An 18,970-nucleotide genomic window follows, 5' to 3' on the forward strand; every position below is an offset into this window, starting at 1 on the left:
ATAAATCTCCAGGTATGATCAATGAAATTGTTGCTAAAGTAACTTTATTCTGAAATTAAGATCACTCTTAATAATTCTACAAAGTTTTAAAAGAACAAAAAGAATTATAAAGAAGAAATTCAAATCCCAATAATATGACCACTATTGTAACTCCCTTCATATTTTCATACATTTACTTTTACACATCTATGCAGGTTATTTGTGGGCTCATTGAAAGAATGGCATTAATTTGACTGTAGTTTAACACACGATAAAGCAACTAACAATCCAATTAAGACAAATACAAGGATATTTTGTTTCTACTACTACTACTGACACTATTATTTAGTATTTATATAGTGCTTAAATACTTCTCAGTGGTTAATTCAACTAATCTTCACAAACATCCCCTGAGGTGAACACTATTATTATCTTCATTGTGTAGATAAGGAAATTGAGACATAGATTAAGTAATTTGCCCAAGGTTATAAAGGTAAGATCCAACCCAGACAGACTGTATCCAGAGTCAATATGATATAAACATAATTATTTTTTTCCCCTAAAAAAATTAGTCCACTACCTCAGTATTGTCCTAGAAGAATCCATAATTTCTTAACTGATTTGAAATTACATCTTCTGCTTTAGGTTACTGCTTACTACTTTAGGTTATTTAAATATCACATTTTCTGAAAATACTGTTAGTTCTAACTCCTATCAGAATTCTAGAATTTCTCTCTTTCCCTTTTTTACATCTTCAGAACTTTTTAAGCTAAGACCATTGAAATATATCTTCAAATGTATTTTAAAACATTCTCATAAATTCATAAAATTCCTTTGGGATTTTGAATGGACTAAAAAATAACACAATTTACTTTAGCCGGTGTGGAGGGCCAGACGCGATATCACCCCGGAAGTGATGTTACAAAGATCTTTAAGTGACATCACCAGATCCCGGCACCAGGACGTGATGTCACCAAGATTGATGTCACTGGAAGTGATACCACCAGAGGCAGAAGTGAAAGCACCAGATATGAATTCAGTCCGGGAGTGACATCATTATGAGTGACATCATTGTGAGCCTGTGTGTATAAGCTGTGCTCAGAAATAAAACTGTGTCACTTGTCCACCACCAGCAGTCAGTGAACCTCCTGATTGCAACTTTGGTTTCCGTGTCTTTCTTATCTTTCTCTGTGTTTTCCTTAATCTCCCATCCACTCCTTTCCGGTTCAACTGGTTTGTATAGCTTGTCTCAGCAAGCCAGAAATAACATTTTAACAATTTTTGGATCTAAGAACATTATACCTTTATATTTATTTTAGCCTATTTATTCAAGTCTGTTTTTAGCCTCTTTAGCAAAACTGTATATAACAACTTACAGTTCTATATACTTTTAAAATGGCCAAACTACAGAAACTTCTTACTAAAGCTAATAATTTTTCAATTCTTGACTACTTTAGGTCATTTAAATATCACACTTTCTGAAAATAATGCTAGTCCTAACTCCTATCAGAATAGTTATCCCTTTTAATCTACAATTGCTGTATATTTCAGGATAATATCAAATCATTGTTAGGGTTGACATCCCTATCTTGTTGCAGATTTTAATGGGTATGTTTTTATATGCCATTAAATAAGAGGTTGGCTTTTTGAGATAGGAAATTATAACTCTATTAGCACTGGCTATATAGGAATAGGAATAGGAATATAGGTTAACAGGGATATAGGAAAGTACAACTAAGATGAAAAATAAATAAATTAAAATATTAAACTGTAAAAGCAATATTACAAATACATTCTAGTGTTCAAAGGTTCAAATTATATAGGACCAGCCTATTCTCTTATTACAAGTAAAAGAAAATGCCCAAAATATCACTGGGTTAAACATCAACATAGAAGTTCCATAGCTAGTAGTCCAGGCTGATAAGGCTTCTGGAATTACAAGTCAGACTCATTTTCTCTTGTAGCTCTGCTCTCCTCAGTACATAGTTTCCAACTTATGGTTTAAGATGGGTATTTGAGCTCTAGCCATTCCACTGAGGAGGAATGGGGAAGATCAGAATAACAAGAATCCTCCGTTTAAAAAAAATATTTGTCAGAAGTTTAGTATGACACTTCCATGTAATTCTTATTGGTTAGAAGTTAGTCACATGATCACACTAGCTTAGGAAGTGTATTCTGTGGGCAGTCTGTGTCTGGCTATAATTCAGGAGCTATATGACTAAGAAAGAAGAGAATACATATTTAAGGACAATTAGCAGTCTTTCCCACATTATCCCACAGGTAACCATTGTTTCAAGATTGATACAAATCCTTTAGACTCTTTTTTATTTTTATATATACATATTAAATAATATTTGTTCATATATATTATAAACAAGTATTATATATTTGCATTTGTGTAAAAATTATATATATAATTATATGTGGTATGATAACATAATACATAAACATACACATAAAATCCAAAATTTGATCCGACTTTATACTTTACGACATATAACATATCTTTAAGATACACACACACACACACACACACACACACACACAAACTATTCAGTCTTTCTAAAGCGTGTACAGATTTTAAGCAACAACTATATTGTCATTTTTGAATTTTCAGCAAATAGCAGATGGTAGGAATTCAAAAAGTATTTATTGATTATGACAGTACTTTAATCATGGTCCTTTCAAGGATATTTAGAATGCTTTCTTTCTCTTGCCTATTATAATCAATAGATTTTTTGATATTGTAATTTAGAGTATATTCAGTTGAAAAGTATTCTATGGAACTTGCCACACTGATGTTTACAGAAATTAATATTTTTCATTATTTCAATAGAAGCTTGTCTCTGACACCACCTATTTATATTTATATTATACATTCATATAATTAAGATATATTTTCCCTTTTTTAAAATTTTTACCTGTGTTCATGATATTTCCCCCCTGGAGCTTACTATTATCCTTCTATTCTCTGTTTTTCTGTATCTCTCATACAGCACTTACAAGTATTTTATCTTCTCTTTTTAAAACATTTTTATTAATTCATTTATTTTTTAACTAAATGTTCACCCTCAATCATATTAAGAGCACCAATTTCCCTTTCCACAGAACAAAGAGCAAGTAAGTCAGTAGATTTTTTTTTTTTTGGAAATCTACTGTGTAGATTTTAAGTGGTATGATAACATATAATTATATTATATAATACATAAACATATACATAAAATCCAAAATTTGATCAGACTTTATACTTTATATAGTATAAAGTATACTAGTGTAGTTACTATCTGTAAACATAAAAGATATTACAGAATTATTGACTATATTTTCTACACTGTACTTTTTTCCCTGTGACTAATTTATATTATGTTTGAGCTTTTGTGCCTCTTTATATCCCCTTAACCTATTTTATCTTCTAAATTATAAATGTCTTGAGTGAGATGCTTTGTTTTCAGTCTATCTCCCAAATATTTTCATACTATTTTGTCCACAGTAGATTTCCAAAAAAAAAAATCTACTGACTTACTTGCTCTTTGTTACGTGGAAAGGGAAATCAGTGTTCTTAATACGTTAACATTTTGGCCAAAAATGCATTGGTTGCAGGCTACACACTGCCTGAGCAGGTAGGTATCTGTCACTGGGAAGAAGCCCTTGCCATTGCTTTTTTTTCCCTTTACCAAGCCGTCAGCCAGGCCCTCTGACTAGCAGCCTGGGTTTCAAGGTTTCCAGCCCACACACCTCCATGTATGCTAGCTGGACAAGCCAGGAAGAGAGGTATCACTACCCTCCTCGTACTGAGGACAAACCTGAGGCTCTGAGGGTAAGAGTTTGTACAAGTCTATGGGCAAACAAATTGTGGAGCTTATCATGCCACCATACTATGCTTGCTAAATTGATCTACTTTTTTGCTTTTATGGTTTCTATATAATCTCTTTCTCCTAACTGCTTCTCCAGTATTCATTGCTCCCTTTTTTTTTTCTTTTGGCATGCATATGCTTTTAAATTCTCTTCTTTATAATTTCTGATAAAAAAATTGATTATATTTTATTTATTTATTAATATTTATTTTTTATTTTGCCCCTAAGCAATACTCATCATGGGAAAGCAGTTTAGAAGAAAGAGATTAACAGACATGGTGGTGGGTATATACATGTATGAATGAGCATAGGAGGCATTATAAGCAATCGTAAGAATTTGAATAATTCTCACAGTGATGAGGAAAACTATTGAAGGGATTCAGGGAGAGTGGTTTGATCTGACTTACATTGTAAAATGATCACTTTGGCTGCTTGTGTTGAAAATCAATTATAGGAAAAGAGCACTATAGCATGGTGAATCGTTAAGCAGCTACAGAAGTAGTCTCAAAGGGAGAAGCTGGTGGCTTGCACCAGTGGGTCGTGGCTGAGTGCTGATAAGTGATCATATCTGGGATATGTTCCAGGTTGACAACCAGAAATATCTGCTGATGCACAGTGTATGAAGTATGATGCAGAGAAGAAGAGTCAAGGGTAACCCAAAGATTGTAGATTGAGTAACCTGATGATTGGAGTTGCCAGGACATGTGACAGGAAGGCTGTGGGTAGAGTAGACTGAGGTGAGGCGGGAGGTGTGAAATCAAGAATTCTGTTTTGAGCATGCTATGTTAGAGATACACATTAGACATCTAAGAGGGAATACTGAGTAGGTAGTAGAAAATACAAGTCTACAGTTCATGTGAGAGGTCTGGGCTGAAAGAAACAAATTTGGAAGTGGTCTACTTACAGGTGAAAATTAAATCCTTGGACCAGATGAGTTCACCAGGAGTTTAAGTGTGGATAGTAAAGTATTGGATCTCTTTCTTTTTCTCTCTCCGCTTTACCCCTACCTGCCTCACCTCTCATCTAGCTACCTAGCTCTTGGAGAACTGGAACTCTGTTTTATATTTTATATATTCTTCAAAATGCCAACTACACATTAGGCTCCAAAAATTACTTTTTGAATACTGAGTGGGAAGCAAGCTACAAGTTATTTATAAATTGCAGTGGTTCAGTCATTATCCTGCAGCATTAAAAGGGATTTAAAAATAATACCATTTCTGCAATTCCCAAGAGGGAAGGCTGCCATCTTCAAAGAAAAGGATGATCAGAAAGACTTTTTTTTAGTCATTTAGAGATTTTTTTCAACTTTCTGAGAGGTCGTCTTAAGGCCGCTGATGAGCAGAGCACACACAAGTCATTTCTGCCTGAAATGCCCAAACTGCAAAATGCAAACCAAGGACAATGACTAGAATTGGGTGGATTTTTATTTTTATTACTGTAAAATTTTCTGTCATTCTAGAATTCACTTAAGATCACTAGTATAGATTTTTTAGGCTCCACAGCAGGGGAATCTAAGTTCTCTATAAATGACAGAACTAGCTTCCAGAAACAGTTTGTCTCTATGAGAAGTGAATCTGTCCTGGCTGTTATACTGATTCTGTGCAGTATTAAGTGAACTACAAATGAGTGAGAGGTACATTCAATGTCCTCACACCAGTATTGGGATCCTCTGTGGTCACCTCAACTCTTAATATAGTTGAGTCCTGTAAGGTTGTTTGTTAATCAGGGAAATCTTATTTTAAACCTTGGCACTATAACATCATCAGCTTTTGGAGAGAAACTTGAAATCATTAAGACTTAAAGAAAGTGAAATCTGAAGTTTCCAAATAGCAGGCAAGGGGAAACCCACAATTATCTCTCAAGGCATGGCTCTACTTCCAGATACTCATGCTGATATTAATATGTGACTTTAAAACGAGTTCCTCAGGTGGGGCTGGTACATTCACTGCGAGATGTGAGTGAATATTTAAAGATTCCATACATAGTTTTGATGTTGTAATAAAAGATGTTTCAACTTCTCTGCAATATTAAAGTTAACCGTTGTATTTAGTAGTTAAAGTACTCAAAATTGCAAAAACACAGGGAAAAAAAGGAGGCACGATGTCTACTGTATCAACTACCTTCCTAGACCACAGTAAACTTTTACTACTCTCTTTCACTTGTGGCATACTCCTCTGCTTATAATTTCCAGATTAACAGACATTATTATTTTATGGAATGAGCATCCTAAATAAAAATGACCAATCTAAACAAAATGCTCCAATACTATGTCCATAGAATCATACAGAATTTCATGTTTGAAATGGTCTTTAAAAGTTATTTACAACATCCTCACACAAATCTGTACTCTCTTTTATGCCCAGAAGTTATCTTACTCATTAATTTTACACCTAAACCATGACCAGAGATAGGTGAAATTCTAGGTAATATATGACATTTCAATAGCCAAAGTGGAGTTCAGGATTTATATATCCTCAGGTTATGAGATTTTCTCATCATAGCACCAGTCTTTATATCACCTTGGCTTTGACTGATGCAGTAGTCTGTTAATTTATATCTTATAACCCACCAAATCTTTCTAATTCTACACATATTTCGTTGGATTTTTGTTTGCGCATGCCTGTAAATTATTTTTAAACCTAAGAGTCATTCCTGGACTGGACAGCATATTCTCTTTGGCAAATACTAACTCCCTTTTCTTTAGCTTTGATTCAAGACATTATTCTCTACTTACCTGTGCTTGCCATCTATTAGACCAAGTACTTAATGATTCAAGTCCTTTAACTGATTGAATTGCTCCTTACTGTTTGCAGTATCTGCCAATTAAATATCACCTGCAAATTTAGAAAATTGCCCCTACAACTGTGTGCTCAATCATTTGCATCTACATAATCTATTTCCTCTCATAGCTCTCTTTTTATACTGCTTCATCAGTGCTTCTTTCCTTATCAACAAGTATTTGGGGTCATTTTTTTCCCCTTCTACTTACACACACACACACAGCTTCTGTGATCTCCCAAATCTCTGCTCCAGCCCCACCCAATATGTATATCCAGTGGGTTATTTTTGAACACTCTTCATTCAGACATACAAACATGCACTGTTATGACCACAGGTACTTCTTGAATTTCCTGCCTGACTAGAGATGGCATATTCTGGGAAACTCAATCAGCCCACTAATACTGTTTGGTCTAATTTGAGAATTAAAATCTTACTCACTTCCCAACTTAAAAGTCTTACCTGTAAGGACCTCTTTTCTCTTTACACATTTTATCCTCATACCCTTGGCAAAGCTACCTCTTCATTCACAAATACTGATCACTGGGCAGGTGTATGTAGGGGAAGTGTTCTTTGGACAGTGAAGATTTATTGGTGGATGCAGATAATTTCAAGACTAGTTTGCAGGAATAGAAAAATATAATGGAAATAGGGAAGGGCTTTACTTGTGATCATGGAGCATATGTGGTGGTCTTCAGGACTCAGCTGAGGATGTTTCACCCATAAGCATGTCTCCTCATACAATGCTTTCTCTTAATCCAGTGGGTTGCTTACTTAAGAGACAGTTTCTGACCTTTGTCCTGGCTGATTATTCTGACCTTCTCTAGACCAAGGGACTCATCCCCAACTTGACTTCTCAGGGAATGGACATGAGAACAATGCTAACTGTTATGCCTCATGAAACCTGTTCTGGTGGCACAGAGGAGCCTGATGCCTTCCCAAATGCTCCTAGAATTTCCCTCTCCTGGGCAGATGGGAAACGAGGTGACTTGCCACATATCAGGTTCTCTGAACTCTTATCCCAAAGTGAGCTCTCCTCCCTCTTCCCTTTTTTTGTCTCTCCTAGCAGCAAAACTAACAATGCCAATCCTCCTTACGCAGGCTCAAGTACAATGATGTAGGACCTTAAATAACCATTTGTGCATGACCTTCATGTTAATCCAGCAATCCCAATTTAGTTTTACCAACAGAGGTGAGAATACCTATATTTCCTAAACATTTATTTCAGTCCTAGTCATCAGTCACATGGATTCCAGATGCACATTTACTAATGGCTCCCAGACAAGTCCACTAGGATGCATTTCAGGTACCACAAAATCTAAACGTCTATAACTACGCTCTATGTCTCTGCTGCCCTTTTCCAATCTGCTCTCCTTCTGTATTCCATTTCTGCCACTGAGGATTCATCTGCTCATTTTCCTCTGCTATATTTCTCACCAAGACTCAACACCTTTTCTCTTCTCCTTCACAATGGGGACAAACACTGCCCACTTGTAACCTTTTGTGCCAGAATAACCATGTCCCCACATGGCCCCCTCTTTCGGGGTTTATGCTCCGGTGTATGGTATGTCACCTGGGGCTGGCTGAATCCGGGCCCGCCTTGTCTGAGGAAATGTCTTATTGGGAGGCAAAGCCTCTGACCAAGGTTTTGTTCCTTTGGGTGCTGGTCACACAAGAATGATTCCTTTTCACAAACCACATAGCCTCTGCCTCCTCACCCCTGGTACACACAGTCTTTGCCGCTTACCCCATACAAGCAGCTCCCTCCCTGTCCCTGACAGCCATGCGGGACCTCATCTAGGGGGCCATGCCTGGACTCCCTGTGTGTAAGTCCCAATAAACCCTGATGTCTCAGCTGGCATCTTCACATCTTTCCTTCAGTCTCCCAAGCCCTTTCCCATTGCAACTCACCCAGTTGGCGGTGCGATCGGATTTGTGATCCCACATCCAAGTCATCAAGTTCTAATAATTCCATCTTAGAATATTGTTTTCTCAAAATCTTTCCTTTTGTTAATCTTCTATTGCTGTAGTTTGAATTTAGATACTCTTTTATTCCTCCCTAGATTGTTGAAAAAGGCATTTGTTTTTTTCCTTCTTCACTCCCATGAATTCTTGGCCCTACCTCAGCTATCTTTGTTAAGCACAAATTAAATCTTATTTTTCTCTTATGTAAAAACCTTTTATAATTTTCATTGGCTAAATGATAAAGTCTAAGCTCTTCAGCATGGCAAACATGCTTTTATGCTTTTATAATTATCCCTATTGTTCCCTCTCCCACTCCTACTCATCTTCAAGACGTAGCTCAAATTTCTCCCATGAAATCTTTTCCATTCCCCACGCAGAGGCTGCCATCCATCCCTGGGATGCCATGGGGCACCGTATGTATGACCCTGTGGCATTTATTGTGCTGTGTTTTCATTATTTATTTACATGTTTGTCTTCCATGTACACCATGAGATCTTTGAAGGTAGGAACAATGTCTTCCATTCCTTTGTATCTGTGATGCTAGGCACAGTGCCCGGAGTGTAGCAGGCATTCAAAAACATGTGGGGATGAATGGATGAATACAGGGCATTCTTCTTGGCATACAAAGTAAACACAACCTCAGCCTTCTAGTTTCCAAAAGAGAGACTATGCAAAGAAAAGGTCTCTCTCTCTCTTACGTTATAAAAGTTTTAAAAGGAGTGGAAGAGGTGTACTCAGGAGACAGGATTACCAAGAAATAGGAATAGTTTGAAAGTCTTACGAAACAAAGCATGAGTGTATCTGGGGTTGAAAATTTGGGAAGCATGAGTTCATCTGGGGTTAAAAATTCGGGAAGATGAAGCACATAAGGACAGCCAAGATGAAGCTGAATGTGATCTAGATGGAGTGTGACAAAATGTCACTCCATAAAGGAGGGAAGTGAGAATAGAGACTGCAGAAAATAATGCATGTCTTTCTAAGGAGTGTTAATTTGTTTTTAGAAAGGGAGAGAAAAGGTTTTTGAGAAAGAAGTGAGATTTTCTTTGAGAAGTTTAGAGATGCACATGTTTTTAGTCACTGTGCAAATCCTCTATATAACCCTATTTTTCATCTTCCACTCATACTCATCCAAACCGCATTTGAACCTTCTTTGATGTACAGGTCATAAAAAGCTGTGAATTGCTTCTGAGTATTATTTTCCTATCATGTGACTTGGTTTATCAATGTGCTTTTCAGACCAAACTTACACTAGAACTCAATTTCTATATTCCCCTCTATAAACTGTTGAAGGCATTAAGCATCTGGACTCTGGATTCAAAGTGCCTGGGTTAGGGTTATGAATTCTCTACACCTTGGCCAAATGACCATGAGCAAGTTATCTTACCTCTTTAACTCTGTTTCATCATTAGCAATGTTAGGATAACAGTCATGTCTACCTCATAGAGTTGTTGTGAATACTAAGAATTCATAACTGCAAAGAATATAGAATTGTGCCAACAATAGGAACTTCCATGTAAGTCTTAATAATTATTATTTGGTTCTTTTCAAATTATGTTTTTTAATTCCCTGTGGTAACTGTGTTAATTGCCAGTCCTGTCAGTATATTGCTAACTGAAATATGTGCCTCCAATTCTAATGATGTTCTTCTCTTTTTATTAAAGAATGTGGATACAAAGTAGTTCCACATTCTGTAACACAGACATGCAGCTTTTCCTTACAAAAGTTCTGATCATTCATATTTCATTTACTTACCTTATATATATTGTTACTTATTAATGCCCTTCTCCACTACAGGAGATTTCCTTTTAGATTTATATTGTCTCTCAATTTCCTCTTTTGAAATCCTAATTCCTATCTTTTATACCTTTCCTCTTGGGGCTTCAGTATCTTCTCATGGATTGAATGACTTCCTCATGCAGCAGTGAAGCAGTGGTGCTACCAATTCATCATACTTGTGAAAATATTTTCTGACATATTGTTTGTAATTTAATGTGATTACTACAGGTTTTGATTTACAAATGATTTTCATTTTTGCATACATGTAACTACTAATAGTCTCCCTGTTCTTTTTCCATTATTTTTAAACCTCTGGAGATTTGTTTTGCCTACGTAGTATTCATTCTCTCCATCTTCTGATGACAGCATCTCAGTTTTTTTGGGGAGTCAGCATCCTCCCGTGCTTGCTTCAGGTGTTTCCACTGAGCCACTCCTACCTCAGCACTTGAGGTGGAGGCCTGTTGAGGACATTAGCTACTGTGGTGTGGAAGTGAACTCAGCCAGCCAAGTGCCATGACCTTCTACAGCAATAATTCACTATCCATGTGCAGCACCATGGAGGGTAGGAATGGGGAGGAATCCAGGCAGCACAGAAAAAGATCAAGAGCTTGAGGATGCTTTGGGCAAAAATTTATCTTTATGGTGAGTTTCCATGGAAAGAGAACTCACTTCCATCACTTACGTCGTTTACAAGAAGCTGTGAAGTTTTGTCAGTTTTCTCAGATACTCAAGGAACCTGATCTCTCTTCTTTATTGGTGGACTCTACGCATGCTACTTCCATTTTGTTTTGTTTATCAATTACATGTATGCTTTCTGAGGGAGACTTGTCTTATCACCATCAGACAGACTTCACAATATTTTCTCACGCACTGAAAACTTTGAGATCTGGCTAAATATTCCTATTTACCCCAAAATCTATTAATCTTCTAACAGATTTCAGTACCAAGGTAGACATCCCTTATAACAATAATTCTGAGCCATTAAAAAAATGGACTTATTTATAAAGGTTTACAGAAATATTGAGCATAATGTACAAAAAATTTCCATATTCTACCCAATCTCCCTGGCATGCTCCCTGTCCCCCAGCACAGATTTCTTTATTATTAACATCTTATATTAGTGTGGTACTTTTGTTACAATTGATGAGCCAATATGATATGTTATTATTAACTAAAGCTTGTAATTTGTATTAGGGTTCATTCTTTGTATGGGTTTTGACAAATGCATAATGTCATGTATCCACCATTACAGTCTCAGACAGAATAGCTTCACAGCTCCTGTGTGCCACCTACTCAGCCCTCCTTCTTCTGCCCCATTTTGGGTCATTTGGCCAGTTCCTTTTGTGTCCTCTAATATTCTGCCATGATCCAGAAGGTCGACAACATTTCTTCCCTAGAACTTCTACATTTCAGGTTCTGGTGACCTTTTTCTATCCTACTCGCTCTTTTACAGCTTCACTTATACTTCACCTGATTTTCAACCTCATATTGACATTCTGATTAATTTTTCCTTAATTTTATCCAGGTCTATCTCCCAGTCAGGACCATGCATCCTTGCACATTTTAGCTTTTCTTTCCTCTCACTTGATTTCCTTGCCAAGTTCATCTACCATATCTCAACCTTGATGTAGATGTTTTAATCTCTCTTCTCTTATACTGGGACATCTACACTTGGACAGCTGAAGAAAATCACACTATTATGCAGAGTAGTAGCAATAAAAAGTGTTAGTCTTACATAAACTTCAGCTCAGTCCTATGCATGACCGATCTACCTTTTTATCTATTTTTATATAGCAGTCACCATCACTTTCTTCAAAATCTATTTCAAAGAGTCCCACTCTCCTGTAGAGTTACATATTACCTGTGTCCATTACTGTCAACAGATTTCAAATTTATCAAGAAATTTGAAGCAATGAGATACGATCTTCCTCAACCTCCAACCTCTGACCTATAGATGTAAGGATTAACAGACACATGCTCATAGTTTTTTCAGTATCAAAGAACCAACTTTACCCTGCTAAAAATCAATTCTCAATCTAAGCTTTTATTTTATCTTCCCTGGGATCTTTATTCCTCACTTATTAGCTCGCTTTGCTTATATTAAATTCTCTTTATTTTTTCCCTCTGTTTATAATTATACTCAGTTTTCTCTTCATCTAAAAATAAATGAAACAACAAAAGCTCCACCAGAAAAATGACCCTTTCAACTATTATCACTTTCTTCTCTTCCCCACGCAAGCTTTCTGAAAGAACAGTATAGACACATGTTACTTCCACCTTTTCACTTCCAAGTTTGTCCAGTCTTCCACAATCTGGCTTCTTTTCCTCCAGGCAACTGAAACAGCTCTGCCTTAGGTCACCAAAGACTTCCAAAGAGCCAGCCTCCTGGACATTCGACAGTCCTTATGACTTAGGTATTTCTGGCATTGCTAGTCTTAGATTATTTTTTGAAACTCTTTTAGTTTAACTGACCTCTTCTGCGGTTCAGTCATGATTCTCTGACTTATTCTCACTTGTTTCTTCTTCATAAATGCTTCTTTTTCTTAAATGGCAATTTTTAAACGGTGTGGCCTTCATCAGGCTGTCATCCTGAATCCTGGTCATCTCCTTACCATGTGTTTCCTTTTGAGCAAGCTCAGGAACTACCATGCATAGGCTGACGACTCCCAGGTGTATGCCTCTAACTGGGCAATCTCAGTGATCTTCGGACTCCTATATATCTGTGAACACCCTGCAGACACATCCAGCACACCCTGTTCTAAGTTGACCTCATCCCTTTCCTTTCTAAATCATTTTTAGCAATCTCTTTCCCTATCCTCATATTTATTCATACTCTGAACCCAAGAATTATTCTTGACTCCTCCCTTCCCTTCACTTTAGTTAATAATTTCTGTTGATCCTACCTTCTTTATGTCTCTAATTCTGTATTTTTCACCCCACCCACATTATTAATTTCTCAGGACAGATTTCTCATCACCTATTGCTTAGAGCACTACAAAGTCCTCTTTCTTGGTCTGCCTGCCATGCTACTTTTCACCTTTCTGCCTTTGCCTTATGTTCTTTTGCCTTGCTTTGGATAACAACCGATCCCACTTTACCTAGATGATTACTACTTGCTATTACATCATTAACATACACATCTTCTCCTAGGAAGTTTGCCCTTCCTTTACCCTCATGGCTTCCCAGTGTTCCATGCATGCCTCTAACTGCACACTTACTGCATTGTTTTGTAGTATCTAGTTTAACATCTGTTTCCCATTAAGTAAAGCAAAGAGGTTCTTAAGGGCACGAACCTTGTTTTATTCATCTTGTGTCCCCAGTGCCTAACAGTGTAAGGCGAGTAGAGACCATTAATGAAATGTGTTCTAGATGTTCTTTTCTTACCCTTACTTGCATTCCTTCACGGTGCCATGACCAAGGCATTAATACTTGTTAATTGATTATGTTTTAAAAATATTAATAAAACACCCAGGTAAATATAGGTTTTGTATGGTGAATGCATCAATGAATTAAAATAACAATAAAGGAAATATATTTACCGTATGTGATAAAATGAGAGTATCTGTGGCCAGGATTCTCACCTGGCCCTGGCTGACTAGCTCACTGCACACCTGTGGGCACTACATGGCTGTTGACTCTTTAAAAAGAGCTCCACCCAGTGCTCTGGGCATGACAAGGGGGCAGGGCTGCAAGGCTGCAGGAGAGCAGAGCAGAGGCTGGAGTGGTGGCAACACCAAGGACAGAGGCCCAGAGGATGGCTGTGTAGGACAGCTGTGCATGCAGAGAGACCCAGAGGATGGCTGTGCAGACAGAGGGGCCCAGAGGACGGCTGTGTGGGACAGCTATGTGGACAGAGGGGCCCAGAGGCAGAGACTGGCTTGCTGCCTGCAGACTCGCTCTGAGTGAATGTGGATCTAGTGACTGACCTGCCACCTGGAAATAAAGTTGGGTATAACCCTTTCACCCCAAGAACGTTTTGCTGTCATTTTCTATGGTCACACTGAATCCATAGCAAACTTTCCTGGGGCTGAAATCCATTGGCAAGACACCATATAAAACTGAAAAATTGCCAAGCTCTTTTTTGCCATTCATGTGAACCACTAAAAATGAGGAAACCTGTGTAGTTCATGCAGGCAATTTCTTCTTTTGTTTCTCAGGAAATGACATTTTTGGCAGTATAGTCACTAACAGAATATTATTATCAATTTCATTATTATGATATATCTGACTTTGAAAAGGTTCTCTACCTTTGTGAAACTGCATGTGTAGGAGCAGTGATGAAAAGCCCAGTGTTGTTCTAGAATTTCAGAAATTGAAGATAGGATTCTAAGTAGGGCTATTTTAATTTTGAAACATTACTACAAATTATTTGCATGTTAAGTATAAATACTTTATGCCAATTTTACACCTGTTTTTCCCTCCTTTCCATCTTCTGAGTTATAGCTTTATTCCACCATTAATCTGCTTTCTGTGGGGTGAAGCTTCTGTCATATCATTAATCACGTGATATCAGTTAGGGTGTAGAAATAAACTCTTTTCTTCATATAACCCCCAAAGGAATTTTTCAAGTATGTACCTCTTCACATTTATGATTGACATATTAAATTCATACTTGTTTTAGACAATTGAAAAGCGTGCAAGTTGTAGACAAAACTGGTCACTTACCTGTTGTCTCAACCCTACACCTACCATTTTTCCTCTGTTATACACTGTGAGTCTCACAGGGATGGGAATCTGCAAACTACATTTCTCAGGCTCTTTTGCCATCCAGCTGCCTCTTAATTTTCACCAGAGTGAACTGTTGAGGGTGTCCGAGGGCAGCAGAGGAGAGCTGCCCATTGTAAATGGCTATTTCAGTGGCTGTCACAGAGCCGGTGAGTGGGGCTTCCTGGCCCCAGCAGCAAGGGCAGAGGTGCCCTGGCTGATGGGTCCTCTCATCAGCTGGCACACTAGTAGGTCCTGATATCTTTATTTCACTTCTTCTCTTTTGTTTTTTATTCCCTCTAACATTTTTGTAATCAATCCCTGTACTAAATCTCTTCTCTTTGAAATTCCAGAGTGACTTCTGTTTTCCAGACTGGATTCTGATATATGTGTGTTGTGTTACTCAATCTTTATTGAATAACCTGCGACCATAAAGTTTTAGGTGTAAAATATGTCTTCTGGGTTGTGTCATCATTATAGTAGTATATGATATATTGATTCATTAGTCATAAAAGTGGAATTTTATTAGAAATGCAGCTCTTTATGATATGGATAGAGCTATTATTTTTCAATTGAGTCAAATATCCACTGAATCACTATTTAATATGGCTTGAATGACATAGGGGTAAGCATCATTCTATATTTTGTCATTTTATAGAAATCTTGTTCATATGAATGAATAGATGAAGATGGAAGGAGTTTTTGTCTGTCTTTTAGCAAAGTCATTTAATTCTTTGAAGCCCTTTCTTGCTTTATGTGGAAAACCACTGTGAACTATCATCAAAAAAATGTTTAATGATCCAGCATTTGACAATTTCATTAGGTTGTCTTTCTCTTTTACCTTTGCTTTTGTTTTTTTAGGTGAAACCACCTGACTTATAAAAGGATTATAGTGACACCAGTGCATCCATTGTCCCTCAGTTTGGTGCTTCAGAGAATATTTACTTCAGAGTCATGTTCCTTAAAAAGACTGCATACATGAAAGATATGACCTTATTTTATAAAGCAGAAGAAGATGAGTGCATAAAGAATGAAGGAAATAAGAAATGCCAGGGTCATGTTTTCAGGCAGATCATTTATAGGAAAGATTACTTACAGGAATCGAGAATATGTAAATAACTTCCTATCAAGCTAACTGGGTTGGTTTGTCCCCTAAAAAGTCTTGTTCTCCTTAGGTAGTAGTACCCCAATTTGAAAGCTGATGACTTTAGAGTGCTACCCAAAGAAGGAGCCAAATAATAGAACATGCAGCTGTATAACTCATAATCTTCGTAAACTTTTGCACTTCTATCCTAAACTTGCTGTACTTATTTCCTGTGTAAAGTTCTCCATTCTTCTCAATTCCGCTCTTCTCTTTTAAATAGGGAGAAAATAACTTATCAGTCACATTACTCACTCTTAATTTTTCCTGTACTGAGTAGAACATGTCTATCACTTATCTATTTTACATTGAAAGATATTTTGCCCAGACGTGTATTCTGTTATATTCTAAGAGCATATTAATTGCAGAAAGTTATAAAAGCAGCGAGGCAGATGAGGAATGGAGAAGACTTTGCCACATTCTTAGTTTTTATATAGACTCCTTTTATACATTTAGGCAGTTATTTACTCTCTCTGGCTGGATTTTCTTCTCTAAAAATTACATACGCACTGAACTTCTGAGTCTGGTTTTAACAGGAAAGCCCTTTAACTTAAGATAACAGAACTCCGATGCATTGGTGCTGCCCATGGAAATCAATGTGGAACATCATATGAATTCAGAAACTTCTCATTTGGCTCTTTTAATTTGATGGTCTGTCCATATCATGACAGACTTTAGGAAACATTCTTTTAGTTTTACTTTTCCCTTAGGAGGGTAGACAATCTTGTTAATCTTAGAAGTCTTATTTATTGTCTTTTATGGAGCTATTCAGTGGCAATATTTATTATTATTTAAAATATAGTTAGATTCATGAAAAATGTCCACACTAGTAGAAAGCATGTAACAGTAATAAGCTCACTTTTCTAGAGCTCTGTCATAACATGATCATGCCATCGCAATAGTGTTGTTTTGCTTTACAGGGTTAAATAAGTCTGACAGGAATTCCAGAATGATGAATCTTGTTGAATAAGCTAAATTACTTTATACTGTTTTACTACACTATCACTTGTATAATTGAATTGACATTTTTAATTGCTGGAACTTATATGTCTACTGATAAGTCAGCATAAAGCTAAGGAGAATGTTAAGTACCCTCAGCATACTGGCAGTCATCCTCTAATATTAACTGCCCTTTCCTTCTTAAAATGTTATCTTCCTTTAGCATGATACCACATTCTCTCAATTTTCTTCCTATCTCTCTGCCTGCTTTAACAAAATTTGATGTAGGCCTTATCCTCTGCCACCTGAGAAATACCCAAGTATTTCTCAGAGCCTAGTTAGAATGGCTAAGTATCTGCTTAAATAAAATAAAAAATCTGTTGCAATAAATAATTCTCTTGTTTTTCTAGCTAAAAATCATACATTTGTCAGTTAGCTTCTTTAAGCCTAAATTTTTGCTTTGTAAATGGATTATGTTCTCATATCATAATGACATACGTTCTTACATGCAAATGAAAACAACTTAATTGATTCTTTATGAAAAATAACATATTATTACTTGTGTGTGGTTGTTACATGATACATTCTTGAAGTGTTTTAAAAAATGTATATAGTTGTAAGTGATCTTTCCATGAACATATTGTACTCCTCACTATACAGGTGAGGAAGCAAGTATAAAAATTTAACAACTGGAGCAAACACACAAAATTAAAAACAGCACCAACATTAGACTAACACTAATGTTTTTTATCTTTAACCTGCATTTAGTAAGTGAAGTTTGTTAGCATAACTCATCAAGAATTTTATCTATTATTTCTATAAAATAAACTTGTATAATGCTTTTTTCTTTTCTTTATTATTATTTTAACATTGCTTATCTGGGTTCCGATCATGCAGAATCCCTCAGAAGTATGAAGGCAAAACATTGGGTTTGTGAGTTCACTATAAAAGAATATAATGTAAGTTGTCATGATTTTAATAAGAGGGATGAGTTTGATCATCCCCCTTTCCTATTAAAATATTTATTTTAATGTTTTTCAATTAAAATTCCACATGTAATTGGATTATTAAATAAATCAAATTCTAAGGCTTTACTGGATATAAAAACAGGTTCATTATTTTTCCTACCACTGACTTCAAAACCTTTCATTATTTCTCTTCTCCATCTCTCAGAAACAACTTAGATCCCTTAGTTTTTGAATACTCTTAGGCATTTCAGGAAAAATTCCAGTTCTGGCAATGATAGAATAGTTTTTATTAGATTAACCCAACAAAAAATAACAATTGTAAATGCTGGATCAAATTTTAAAATTATGCAGCTTGAAAATTGGACTGGAGATTAACCGAAAGCAGTCATAACAGAGGGTACAAATGGGTCATATGAATCAAATAGTAAATTGTAAACCTAAGCCTAACAACTGAATAATTCATCAGAGAGACATAATAATTAAAATATGTATGCTCCTAATAACAGACCTTTAAAAGATGAAGCAAAACCTGACAGAAATAAAATAGAGATGTTTAAACACCTCTCTAAGAACTGAAAGAACAAGGAGAAATATAAGGACAGATCTATACTACTTAGACCCCAAAACTAAATGATTAGCTCCTAAGTAATCAAATAACATTGCATTTAAAGAAAAATGATGTGAATAGTGTTTGTAAATTGCATTGTGACTTCATCATGTATCATGTACTGACAAAATATTTGGAGTATAAGTTTGGCAAAGGTGAAGCCTTGTACTAGATAGTTTTCTATTTTAGGAAATATTTTAAAATTTAGCTTTATTTTTTTCACCACTTTTTCTTTCCACAAAGTTCATAAAGTAGTATT

The 18,970-nt window shown here is 36.2% G+C and overlaps 1 protein-coding gene across 1 annotated transcript in view; it reads right to left on the bottom strand.

Moving 5' to 3' along the window:
• Window positions 1-18,970, bottom strand: part of GRID2 (glutamate ionotropic receptor delta type subunit 2) — a 1,417,443-nt gene that overhangs the window by 262,712 nt on the left and 1,135,761 nt on the right. The window lies entirely within an intron of this gene.

The sequence above is a fragment of the Manis javanica genome, chromosome 5 (genome assembly GCF_040802235.1).
Source record: "Manis javanica isolate MJ-LG chromosome 5, MJ_LKY, whole genome shotgun sequence".
Taxonomy (NCBI): Eukaryota; Metazoa; Chordata; class Mammalia; order Pholidota; family Manidae; genus Manis; species Manis javanica.